The sequence below is a fragment of the Gobio gobio genome (assembly GCF_949357685.1).
Source record: "Gobio gobio genome assembly, chromosome: 18".
Taxonomy (NCBI): domain Eukaryota; kingdom Metazoa; phylum Chordata; class Actinopteri; order Cypriniformes; family Gobionidae; genus Gobio; species Gobio gobio.
In genome coordinates, this window is record NC_137111.1 from 11,017,451 (window position 1) to 11,031,097 (window position 13,647).

The window sequence follows — 13,647 nt, forward strand, 5'->3', positions numbered from 1 at the left end:
GCGGCAGAACTCCGAACTCTTTACCACTTTGCACTGAAATATTTCTATACATATATTTCTTGTGCATATTCTGAATAATAAATAAATATACCTCCCCACTATCCTGCAGCAGTCCAGTGCTTGTCCTCATTAGCAGTGTTTTTCTCTTACTGATCATATTTTATACCGGTTGAATTTACATTTTTAAATGAATTTGACTAAAAATTAAAATGATCGTTTGTGTGCGCTGGTGCTTTTATTCCAGCCTTCTTTAGTAGAATGAATGCTCGGTACGTGCCTTAAATGAATGTAACGTTAACAATGTTAAATATTGAATTAATCTTAAACAGTAATGCACACAGTAGAGGAAAATGACAGTCAACTAGGCCTACCTTAAATATTAATTAAGCGTTTTGGGCATAAACATGTTTATAACATACAGTAAAATGACTGACAATGAAAAATGACAGAATAGTGATCAACATGTTTAATACAAATAAATAAAGGTTCGTATTGATCAAGTGTCTCACACTTCAGCATCGCGATCACTAGTTTAGACCATGACTGACACCCTGAGATGGAAGAAAAGATGGCATACGTTTACCAGCCGCTGCTTTCTCAGATCGGCTTGGATGGATTAAAACTTCATGTTCAGTTGAGTTTGGAAAACTATGTACATAATAATCATCAGAATATCTTTTCTCCAGTCTCTGTCCGAATCTATTACCTGGCGGGCATACCCCCAAAATGGCGGAAGGGGGAGGATGCCGTGATATTTGGGGGCGGGGCGCTGTGTCGTGAGAATCAATTGAGAATGAGGAGATGTCCTCACGACACAGCGCCCCGCCCCCAAATATCACGGCATCCTCCCCCTTCCGCCATTTTGGGGGTATGCCCGCCAGGTAATGGACAATATGATTACGTCAAACTAGGCATTTCTTTCTATATATATATATATATATATAACAAACTTGTACACATTCATAAATTATATTTATACAGGTACAAATTCATAATTTAAAATGTAGCTTAATGTTTGTTTTTTGTATCATGTCTATGATCTTCGTTACATAATTTATATTTGATAAACCTTTTTTAATAAAATAATTACTAATAGAAGTATGCCTAGTTTATTTAAATAAGTAAAAAAAATATATATAAATTGATATAATAACTTATTTGCCTGGCTAAAAGCGGTATCCACCTCCGACTTCTGGCTATTAACAGCAGATTAGACTATTTCTCTGTTCTTGTCTAGTATGTAGCAATGAAACAGACAACACCGCAATTCAACAATATATTTATTTAAATACAACATTAGAAACAATGATCAATTTTACACACCTGATAGCAACCTGTCTTTCTTGAAATTTCTCTTTTAGAACAAAAATGAATAGAAAGACTTTGCCTGTCTCCTTATCAACCGTAAGGCGAAGGACACGTGTAGACGTTCAAAAAAGGCTTCATCAAATTAGGACTGACATGACTGACATGACTGATATGGACATGACAGGAATAGGGGCAGATGACAGAGTTCTTTCTGAGAACACTGCCCCACCCTCTTCAGCTGCACATGCAATGCCAGAGGTGCAAGTGTTTACTGAAGAGGTCATGGAATTGGAAGCAGATTTTGATGATGTGTATTGTGATGGGGATGGGACATCAGGTTCGGATTCTGAAAATGATGATGACCTAACATCACTTTCCGATAACATTGCCAACTGGGCAGTGAGTTTTGGCATTTCCCTTGTTGCCTTGACTGCACTGTTGAGTATACTCCATATAACCCATCCCAATCTGCCAAAGGATGGTAGGACACTTCTCAAGACAAAAACGCATTATGCTATTCAGGAGAAGGCTGGGGGGAACTACCATCACTTTGGCATCCTTTCCTCCTTGAAGGCCACTATAAGCAAATATGCCAAAACACTGGCAGAGGGCATGACATTGGGGCTGCAGATTAATATAGATGGTCTACCTTTATTTAAAAGTTCCACTGTACAGCTGTGGCCCATCCTTGGATTACTGGTTACCGTTCCCATGAAGGAACCTGTTGTCATTGGGGCCTACTGTGGACCGAAAAAACCTAGTTCGGCCACAGAGTTCCTATCTGATTTTGCACCTTTTTATACCATTTTTTGAATACTGAAAAAAACCAAACAGATCTGTTTGGTTTTTTTCAGTATTCAAAAAATGGTATAAAAAGGTGCAAAATTATTAAATATAAATGTTAAAACACGTACACACTTTGAAATCTAGAACACTTTAATGTACTATATCATATACATTACATTGCTTTGAATGAGCAACTTTCACTTTACCGCGACGCGTTGCCTGTTATCTAAATAAAAAGAGTTCCGTCAGTGGAGGCGCTCGAGCAACCGATGCAAAGACACACATCCGAGTCAAGGAGAAGAAGAGAAGTGAGCGAGGGAAGGAACATAAACATGAGAAGTGGAACACAGCCGTTCATTCTGCTCTAAATCTGATGTTTTCTCACTGTGAGTAACGTTACATTCATTGATCATTTATCAGAAGAAATCTAAATCCAAACGACTAAATGAGTCGGTTCATTTAGTGAATCACTCAGGAAAGAATCGAAATGAACCGAATGATGCTGTTCATTACGCTCGTGAAACGTGAACTCGTTACTGGTTTTCACATTATCCTTTTTGAAGCTTGTGAGTTGTGTTTTCGTTTTATGTAATGATCAAATGAAGCCTGGTAAACATAGTTTTTAATGATAAATCATATCTAATGTAAGCAGGGCTCCTTTTTTTCTCATTGTTGATACAATTACATAAATTATCTCCTCTGTAAAACTACAACCCCTTTACCATCCCCATAAAATGAACAGTGTTGACTAGATATTTTGTAATATTTATGCAAGTTAAATATTAAAATTCCTTACATATATAAATAACAGCACAATAATAATCAGAACTCAATTGTAACGCTAGAATGGTTCAATCAATCGTGCAATCGTCAGCAGTCTATTGAAATTCTTGGCAATTAAAGATTTCTTCTGAAGAGATCATTTTTTATGATAAAGCTTTTAAGCTTTTTCTCATATATAAACGTTGATCAATTACCATTTCAATTATCACACAAATATTTGCCAACTACTTGTGTTGCAATAGCTTACATAGCACAAGGAAGCTTGATTTCAAAATTAATTTAAAAAGATGAGTAAACAGTAATAAAATAAGAACAAATAAACAAATTACAAACAATAGCACAAATAAATACAATAGAATAAAGATACAAATGAAATAGACTGCTTTATTTTTTTCAGGTAGGTCTACCAGTATTCAGGTAAGAAACTGAATATAAAAAAACAACAACAAAGTAATACAAGTTAAAATAACATTGGACAATCTTCATTGTAAAAAAAATAAATACAGATTAATCCATTAAAGTTACACAAATGAATCAGTCAAGAGCAGTAAGTGATCGTTTGTCTTTTTGTAGTTTGAATAATAAATAACTGCTGTCCCTTTAAAGCTACACTATGTAACTTTTCCGTCCACTAGAGGTCGCCTGTTCAAAACAAAGGCGTAGTTTGATGACGCCACGTTTGAGCGAAGAATCTCGGGACATGTGGTCTTCACCTCACAGCCGGTGGGAAACAGTCAGGACAGGACTCGGGCAGAAATCATGTTCATGGATGCGATTATTAACATTACTGTAGTCTGAAGCAGAGCAGGACCGAGTGTTGTGGAGCTGAGCAAGGCCGCAGGAGCGATTGAAGAGCGGGACTGTTATTATGGCATAGTCGCTGTCGGGACTTTTATTATGACACGGTTGCCGGCGGCACTTCCTCTTCTCCAGTGCTGAGTGTGAGGTAACGCAGCTCTGTTTATCGTATTAGATATATCTGAGTGTGTTGAAAAGGAAGTTATGACGTTCGCTCGGCGGCTGCTATGACACTTGTTCACACTGCAGTGAGAGTAAAGTGTTTCACTGAATAAAACCGGAGACCGAGGGTGACGCAGATATGACGCAATCGACAGGCGACTCCCTCACACGCATAGCTCACACATCCCGGCTCCTTGGTTAAAATAGCAATTTTCTCACGATTTACAAATAGTTGAAAACATTTGGGATATTCTAAGTACTCAACTGAACAAAATATATAACACTGGCCTAGTGATTTCTGGATGTTTTACTGCAAAAATCCTACATAGTTCACCTTTAAGACCCGATGCACGCACTGATCCCAAACACTGTTCCTGTTACACATTCTTCCTGAACTGGTTACGACTGTGTTTACGTTAATACTCACCAAGATGGGCATTGAGACATTTTTTGAGTGTATTTGACCATTTATAAGCTGGAAAAATGAGCTAATTTTTGCACTTGTCAGAGGTGGCTTTATTACGGTAGGGTTATGTGTGTGCGCTTCAGATGCGAGCTCGAAATCTGCGGGAATTAGTCAAATGAACGTTATGTGCAATCCCGCGCAAAATTCAGACCTGAATGAGAGGAGGCGGGTGCTGTCGGTCGAAGAGGAGAGGAGAGCGCAGCTGGTATCGATACTGTAGAAAATGAGTATCGTATCGTTTCAGAATTTCAGTATCGAAATATCAATATTTTTGACAACACTAGTGTTTGGAGCATGTTGCGTTGTGAGAGGTGAATCACGACTACTTTAGAGTAGGGTCTAACCCAGCACAATAGGAACTACCAGTGAAGTACACTGATAGACTGACTGGTCGAATGCATGCAAAATAGCACCCGCCATTTTTTAAAAGCTGTGCACACAGCCTATATAACTAACATGGATAACAGGGATAGATGGTCCTCTCAACTTTTATGTTAAGGAGACAACCCAACGCAACTTTCAGGGGAGCAAGCAAAACGTGATTAGGTATTTCTGCTCAGCTAGTGACATTGGACATCAACCACATGGCAAACGCTAATACATTTTCATATAATACTTTTTCAATGTTTACTCTCTTTGTATAACAGTTCTATCTAATCAAATATTAGACAGGACTGTTAAAGAGATTGTAAGCTAATCAAGACGGAGAATGTGAGCGCTGTGCGCTCCGACTCTGGCATTCTCAGGACCATCAAAATAAAAGTCACAACAATAAGCATGGCTTGCGTTACTTCAGAGTTCCTACTGGCGGTGCGAATGCAACCAGGAAAAGGAGCCTAGAGGAACATTTAGTTCTTGGGGAACCACCCTGATGCTAGGGCTGTGACGGTATGGGATTTTTCTCTTACCGCGGTGAAGAAGCAACTAATCTCGGGCTTTGGTGGTTAACCTCACGTCATTTTAAAGCAGTTTTCTTTATTATTACCACAGCAAATTAATATTAAATTGTAAATATTAACTATTAATTAAAAAAAGAAATTTAACTATTTTTTATTTTTTAGGTTGTTTAGGTTATAAACACGTCAGAGTGCACGTGAGCTCGACTTGTTCTTTCTGCAGCTTTCTCTTCTTTTCTCAACGGTACGGAATGGCACCATTTCTTCAACCAAATAGCGAGTCATGAATAATGTCATCCGGCACTAGCGCCGTCGACTGTAACTTATTCCCTAAACCACATAAGAGAAGGATTGCTACTTGCAATTAAAATCTAACTCCAACTGTTTACCTTATGCTTTTGTCTTTTATGTCTGTGTTTGTGTGTATTTAACTGGAACGTTATCTGTAAACATCACAAGTAGGGATGCTCATTTCGGTTAATTTTCCAGACCGAAAAACACTGCTCATTATCCGATTATTAACCGTTAACTGATAAGATTATAATATTGAATTGGCATTCAATAAAAATACAATTGATGAATGTCTGTGACCTGTTTTTCCTGGGTGTATTTTAGAGGTGTCGAAATGAATCGTTTTTTCAATGCTAGACAAGGACGATTTGGTATCGGTTCAGTAATAGACCATAACCGTTTCTAATGTACTGATTCTTTTCTGACATCATTTGTCACGTACGTGCTTTGTCGCGGTAGCATACAATGGCAGAGGGAGAAGAGATGCTAGTGCGAGTAATTCAGACATCTGGGCACATTTCGGCTTTTATGAACAACCTGGTAAGCACGACCTGGAGAACACGCGTGCTTTGTGTAAATCAAAGCTATCTGATTTATCAAAACGATTTCATCTAGACTCGGGCACATAAATGTATCTCCGCAAAACGGATATAAATCCGATCTATGTTTCCTGCACTATGGCGATTTATTGGAGTTCACGTCATTGAAAACAACAGATATGAGCTGCATTTTATTAATCATCTGCTAATTTCAAAATCAAAGACCGCAATAGGAGAGCGTGCTGCAACAGCACTGGTAAGATCATTCAGTTTCTTTACTTTAAAAGAATATGATTGTATGTTGAGCACCTACTTTACTTTCGGTAATGTGTGCGTTAGCCTGAAGAGATACACAGCTGCTCATCTGTGTCGATGCGTGCTTCAGTAGCGCTGTCATATCTGGCTATGTTTATTTTAAAATATTTAGAATATACTGTCTAAATATTTTTCACTTAAAAAAATACCAAATTAAGATGACAAAACGAAAATAAACTGGATCCGAATCCAAAGTTTTTTTTCGTCACAAAAATAGCAGGCCTACCTCAATCCACACCTTGTATGTTTTAAAAAAAAATTTAAGTAACATGTTTAAGTGATGTGGGTTAGTCTGGAGCGCAGCCTGTTGACAGTTAGACCCGCGGCAGAAAACACCCTCTCAAAAGCCTTGCACGTGTGCGCCTTCTCCGAAAAAAAATATTACTTTCGGTTAACGGTTAAACGGTCAATATGAGCTTCCCTAATCACAAGTACTGAAACCTGGCAGTTAATTAATAATAATCAGACACACACACAAAATAAATCCCCCATATGTTTAATGGACTGTCCCTCCCTTGCTCAGAAAGGTTTTTTTCTCCAGAAGCACTTGAACATAGGACTCACGGAAGACAGTAAATTATAAGCAATGATAACTGTGCTTATAGTTCATAGCACACACGATATATGCACTCTTGTAACTTTCACCGCAGCAAAAAAATAAATAAAAATTGCGGTGATGACCTCACACTGCGGTAGGCATCTCATTACAGCGATATTGCGGTGATGCGGTTATCGTCATACCCCTACCTGATGCCTAGCTCTTATAACTAAATTCCTAGAACTACTCAGTGCGAAAGCCTCTATTATTATTATAATTTTTATTTAAAGAGATTCTCAGATCGGCTCGGGTTGGATTTAAAACTTCATGTTCCATTGAGTTTGTAAAATTCTTTACTCTGAAAATGTATGGGTTTTTACATCTTCTTGCAGATACTCGTTTTAGGTGGCGTTTAGTCAACTTTGACTACAGCACATTGAAAATATACATAACCGGAAATAAATGAGTTGTACTTTAATTTATTTAAAATTATATCAACAAACAAAAAAATTGTAAATTATGTAAAAGTTTATCTGTGGGCTTCTTACTCCTGTAGGGGCCAATTTACCCCTCTTTTAACTACCCCTCAACTATTTGAGCAAATGTTTCTATTTATTTCCTATAATAACCTATAATATTGCCTAATGCATCATCATTCTGCACATGATAAACTTATTTATAAAATGTTATAATTTAAAAGTAACTCCACAATGTTCTACTGTTAGGGTCAAACATTTACACCTGAATATTATTATTATTATTATTATTATTATTATTATTATATATTCCCATCTTCCCACAGGAGAAGCAAGCAGGAGGAATTACTCCAGGAGAAACTACAGACATACTATTGTAAAGATGGAGTTTAAAGAAGAATCCTGCAGATTAAAAGAGGAAGAGACAGAGGAACCGATAGGTTGGTGTTTTCCTTCATTCTCTTTAATATTTGAAGGATACATGCTAACGTTTTAATGTATTAATTATACACCGATCAGGCATAACATTATATTCCTATTACATTCCTAATATTGTGTTGGTCCCCCTTTTGCTGACAAAACAGCCCTGACCCGAGGTATGGACTCCACTAGACCCCTGAAGGTGTGCTGTGGTATCTGGCACCAAGATGTTAGCAGCAGCACATCCTTCAAGTCCTGTAAGTTGTAAGTTGGGGCCTCCATGGATTGGACTTGTTTGTTCAGCACATCCCACAGATGCTCGATTGGATTGAGATCTGGGGAATTTGGAGGCCAAGTCAACACCTCAAACGTGTTGTTGTGCCCCTCAAACCATTCCTGAACCATTTTTGCTTAGTGGCAGGGCACATTATCTGCTGAAAGAGGCCACAGCCACCAGGGAATACCGTTTCCATGAAAGGGTGTACATGGTCTGCAACAATGCTTAGGTAGGTGGTATGTGTTAAAGTAACATCCACATGGATGGCAGGACCCAAGGTTTCTCAGAAGAACATTGCCCAAAGCATCACACTGCCTCCGCCGGCTTGCCTTCTTCCCATAGTGCATCCTGGTGCCATGTATTCCTCATATAAGCAACACGCATGCACCAGGCCATCAAATATATATATAAATATATATATATATATATATATATATATATATATATATATATATATATATATATATATATATATATATATATATATATATATATATATATATATATATATATATATATATATATATAAAATAAAATGTGCATCAATGAGCCTTGGCCGCCCATGACCATGTCGCCGGTTCACCACTGTTCCTTCCTTGGACCACTTTGATAGATACTGACCACTGCAGACTGGGAACACCCCACAAGAGCTGCAGTTTTGGAGATGCTCTGACCCAGTCGTCTTGCAATCACAATTTAGCCCTTGTCAAACTCGCTCAAATCCTTACACTTGTCCATTTTTCCTGCATCTAACACATCAAGTTTGAGGACAAAATGTTCACTTGCTGCCTAATATATCTCCCTCACTAACAGGTGTCGTGATGAAGAGATAATCAGTGTTATTCACTTCACCTGATCGGTGTATATAATTAATAGCATTAATCATTAACTGATTTCATTACTACTAAAGTGTTATCATATTTAATTTTGTTTCTAATTTGTCCTCCTTTAATTGACTAATGGGAATTTCATTTTAGATCCTATGGATCCTATGGATATGGTTTTGAAACATGAGTTTCAAAGACCTCATTTCGCAAATGAAGATGAAAACATCATTTCAGAGACTGAAAAGAATTTCACACAGAAAAGTGCTGGACAATCTGGAGTCAAAGGATCTTTCATTTGCTCTGAGTGTGGAAAGAGTTTCACAGATAAATCAAAACTTAACAGACATATGAGAATTCACACTGGAGAAAAACCGTTCACATGCTCTCAGTGTGGAAAGAGTTTTGCATATAAAAGTATTCTCAAAGATCATCTGCGCCGTCACTCTGGAGTGAGATCATTCAGCTGTGATCAGTGTGATAAAACATTTGTTTTTGAATCAAACTTAAGAGCACACCTTAAGGTTCATACTGGTGTGAAGCCTCACGTTTGTTCGTTCTGTGGAAAGAGTTTCTCTCTACTGAAATATTTAAAAGATCATGAGAGTATTCATACTGGTGTGAGACCTTATGTGTGCTATGACTGTGGGAAGAGCTTTAGTACATCCAGTGCCTTAAAAACACACCAGAGAACTCATACTGGAGAGAAACCGCACAAGTGCTCACACTGTGGAAGGAGTTTCGCTCGGTCAGATTCCTTGAAAGACCATGAGAGAGTTCATACTGGAGAGAAGCCGCACCAGTGCACTTCATGTGGGAAGAGTTTCATCCAATCATCTAGTCTACAGTATCATAAGAAAAAGGGTTGCCCAAAGTTTCCTAAATAAATAAAAGTTTATGTTCAGATCCAGCACTTTCATGTAAATTGTTTGATATTCTGATAAAGCAAAAGATGTCTTGCAACATGGCGACATCACCTGAGAGAGAAATTTGTCAAAATTGGCTTTATGCACAGCTGCACTACTTCCTGAACTTCAGCCAGCTCCTTTGTTTCCTGTCTGCCATTATTGGACAAACTGATTAATCCAGGTGTGTTTGACCTCTGTAGTCACAACAACAATAATCAGACACACCTGGATTAATCAGTTTGTCCAATAATGGCAGACAGGAAACAAAGGAGCTGGCTGAAGTTCAGGAAGTAGTGCAGCTGTGCATAAAGCCAATTACACAGAGGAACGGTGAGGATTGATGGAATTTGAGGGGAGGTCAAAATGCTCCAATTTTAGTTGGAAATGTTTATTTTGTTTATGTTGGGGAGTAAATATAGTGAAACTAATTATCTCCATCCATATTCTGTACAAATTCAGTTTTCATTAGTATTAATTAAAGGGCACCTATTGTGCAAAATTCACTTTTACATGATGTTTGAACTAGGGGTGTGCAGGTTTCAGAATTGGTGATGACGGTTATGATGTGAGTCAAATGTGGGGATGGGGTGGGGGGGGGTGGTGATGTGATGATGTTCGTCTATTATAGGACAACTTAGTTTGAATAAACAAGCAGACACTGATTAGCTACTTGCTATAAGTTTATTTATATACACACAGTAAACAAATCCTTAACAACAACAAAAAAAACATTGCAATGAACATGCTTTGTTTTAAATTAATCACACACAGTAAACTAATCCTTTAAAACAAGTAGGCTACTTAAATTCTATAAGAGCTGCATAAAAATGAATGAGTAGCCTAGGCCTAAATTACAAATGATAAAATCTACATACCTTTCTCAAAGAAAAAGAAAAAAGTCGAACAACGACTGTTGTGATAATACCTTAAATGGTTAGTTCACCCAAAAATGAAAATTCTGTCATTAATCACTCACCCTCATGTCGTTCGACACACGTAAGACCTCCGTTCATATTCGGAACACAAATGAAGATATTTTTGTTGAAAGCTGATGGCTGAGAAAGGCTTCAGATAGGCCTCCATTGGCATTCAGTACATTTACACTCCCAAGACGCATGAAAGGCACTTAAAACGTCGTTACAAAGTCCATCTCACCACAGTGACTCTACAATAATTTTACGATGCGACGACAATAGTTTTTGTGCGCAAAAAAAAAATCAAAATAACACCTTTATCCAACTTGTTATTGTCTTCCATGTGTGCCTCCACGACTCATGAGCGAGAATATGACGCAGATCCGGCGTTCGGACACATGACCCAGAAGCAATTTGTCTACAAGCAGAGGAAGACGCGCGTGTCTAAGCTGTTGAATTCTACATTGATCGTGCTTTAGGTCTCGGCGTAGTGCTCAAAATGGGGCTTAAGTGTACATTTCATGGATTCCCGAACGCTGGCGCTACGTCATATTCTCGCGCATGCGTCGTGGAGGCACACACGGAAGACAGTAACAAGTTGGATAAAGGTGTTATTTTGATTTTTTTTTTCGCACAAAAACTATTGTCGTCGCATCGTAAAATTATTGTAGAGCCACTGTGGTGAGATGGAAAGTGCAATGACATTTTAAATTCCTAATCTTTTTCTACTTCCAAGTTCTGTGACAGGAACACCAACATGTTCACTTTACTCGGTTTTAGTGACGATCTGACAGGGGTAGCTATGTTACCCGCAGTGCTAAAAACTCGCTCTGATGCTGTGCTTGTAGCACAAATACACATGTATTTACGTGCCAATTTTGCTAAGAGCGGCTAGCGTGTTTCATTGTCTCTCCACCATGCTAGTGGATTAGCCGTAGAGTCAATTGGTTGTTCTTGGAGATAGCGGGTTAACTCCGTGTCAGCGCGCGCTCTGATCGGTAAAGGGGCAGAGATTTCAGACCTCTGTTTATTAAGGAGATCTCCAAGATTTCTCTTCTTGGTAGGGGGTGGTGCACAGACCTCTCCCGAATCATCTCCAGCAGTAGCAGCCTCCGAAGCACCACTAACTCCGCCTCCGTTTCCCTCGTCAGCTGATACAATTTCCCCCCGGAGTGCATCTCTTGTCTCCTCCAATCCATCCCCCCCATTGCCTCTGTATCTTGGGTCAAGGAAAGATGACTTTGCCAAAAGCTCCTGAATGGCTGGGGCACTGTATTTGTCCTCCAGTACGCTGGACATTTTGCGTTTTATATTTTTTGTCAGATCCGTTTCATTGGAGTTTGGTTTTAAAAGATTGCATGTCAACAGTTGCAGGACAGGCTTTACTGAAGAAACTGTTACATAACGTTCCCCAGAGAGCGTGTCTGTGAATTCAGCGACTTTTAGAGATTCTTGAAGCGATGTTAAAACATCTTTATCTTGCCATTTAAGAATCAAATGCTGGTGCTTTCTATCTGAGACCAGGACGCGTGCGATCGCTTGCTCTTGTTCCAAAATTCTCTCTACCATTTTCTGTTTTGTTCTCCAACGTGTCGGACAATCCTGTGAAATGAAAAATAGTTGATTATTGGAAGAGGACGTAATAGAAAAAAATAAAACGAGTACCATGCTATAGCCTATATGGCTGCCTTTATTAATTTACTAATAAAAAAACTAATACTAAATTAAATTTAAAACTAATAGAATAAACTAAATTTAAAACTAATAGAAAATTATAATGAAAATCTAATGAGTAAACAGTCTAGTCTATATTATAACCTTATCTGCAAGACCCATATCAGCATTGCTTAAAATTACTGTTAAATTAGCATGCATATTGATAGAACAGTATAATATAGAGTTAACTATATCGGCTAAAACAATTCTTACCAGAATAAGGCTGTGCTGTGGGATTTGAAGTTCTGTTTGTGCCTTTATCAGCTCTTTCTTTTTCTTCCAGCTCTGAGAAAAAGCGCTCACTAGGGACCAACATAGACCTAGAGCTCGGCCGGTTCGGGCAGCTTCACTGTTTACACCGTTGGTAACAGCCAGATGCAAATTATGTCCAAAACAATTTAACCACGGCCATCCTAATTGCCTTACTGCAGCAACAATGTTCGCTCCATTATCGGTAGTGATACACGACAGCTTCTTTTCATCCAGACCTCAGTCGTGCAACCCTAACTGCAGGCATTCGGACAAGTGTTCCGCTGTGTGGCTTTCAGGCGTGTAGCTTGTTTCCAAACACTTGGATTTCAGTGACCAGTCTTTTGCGAGGTAGTGAACGGTCAGGCTCATATATGGGGTCATATTCACGCTTGACCACATATCTGTTGTCATCGCAAAATTACTGATTTCCTGGAGTTCTCTTTGCACGTCATCCTTTACCTTATTATACAAGGCCGGAACAGCTGTTTGTGAGAAGTACTTTCTCCCAGGCAACTCGTACTGTTTGTCAAAAGTATTCAACATTTCTTTAAATTAACTTTTTTCCACTGTCCGGAAGGGTACCATTCCTAATACCAAATATCGAGTCACACTATCTGTTAGTACTCTCCATCTGTCTTTTTTATATTTCGTCGCCTTGGAAAATGCCTCGGCCATATTCAACTGCCTCTGGCCAGATGTGGATGGTTGAGCGGCAGCAGAAGCAGTGCTTAATCCAAGGCATACCTGTCAAGTATCCCGTTTTGGCCGGGAAAGTCCCGTATTTTACCCTTCTTCCCCACCGTCCTCCCGTATTAGTATTTTCCTGTAAATCTCCCGTATTTTAACCTGCGTTATTAAAAAACAATAATACCGGAGTAAAAAAACAAAAACATTTCCAATCTGAGCTCTGTAACTAGCCTCGCGATAACTGCCATCTGCAGTAGCCTACAGTATAGGTGTCAGTTGTCGCGAGGTTAG

At 38.7% G+C, this 13,647-nt stretch overlaps 1 long non-coding RNA gene across 1 annotated transcript; it reads left to right on the forward strand.

Moving 5' to 3' along the window:
• The first annotated feature begins 2,382 nt into the window (after positions 1-2,382).
• Positions 2,383-10,448, forward strand: LOC307142676. The gene is made up of 4 exons (XR_013818503.1): positions 2,383-2,480; positions 7,685-7,798; positions 9,033-9,824; positions 10,099-10,448. It is a non-coding gene; the product is annotated as an uncharacterized lncRNA (long non-coding RNA).
• The last annotated feature ends 3,199 nt before the right edge of the window (positions 10,449-13,647 follow it).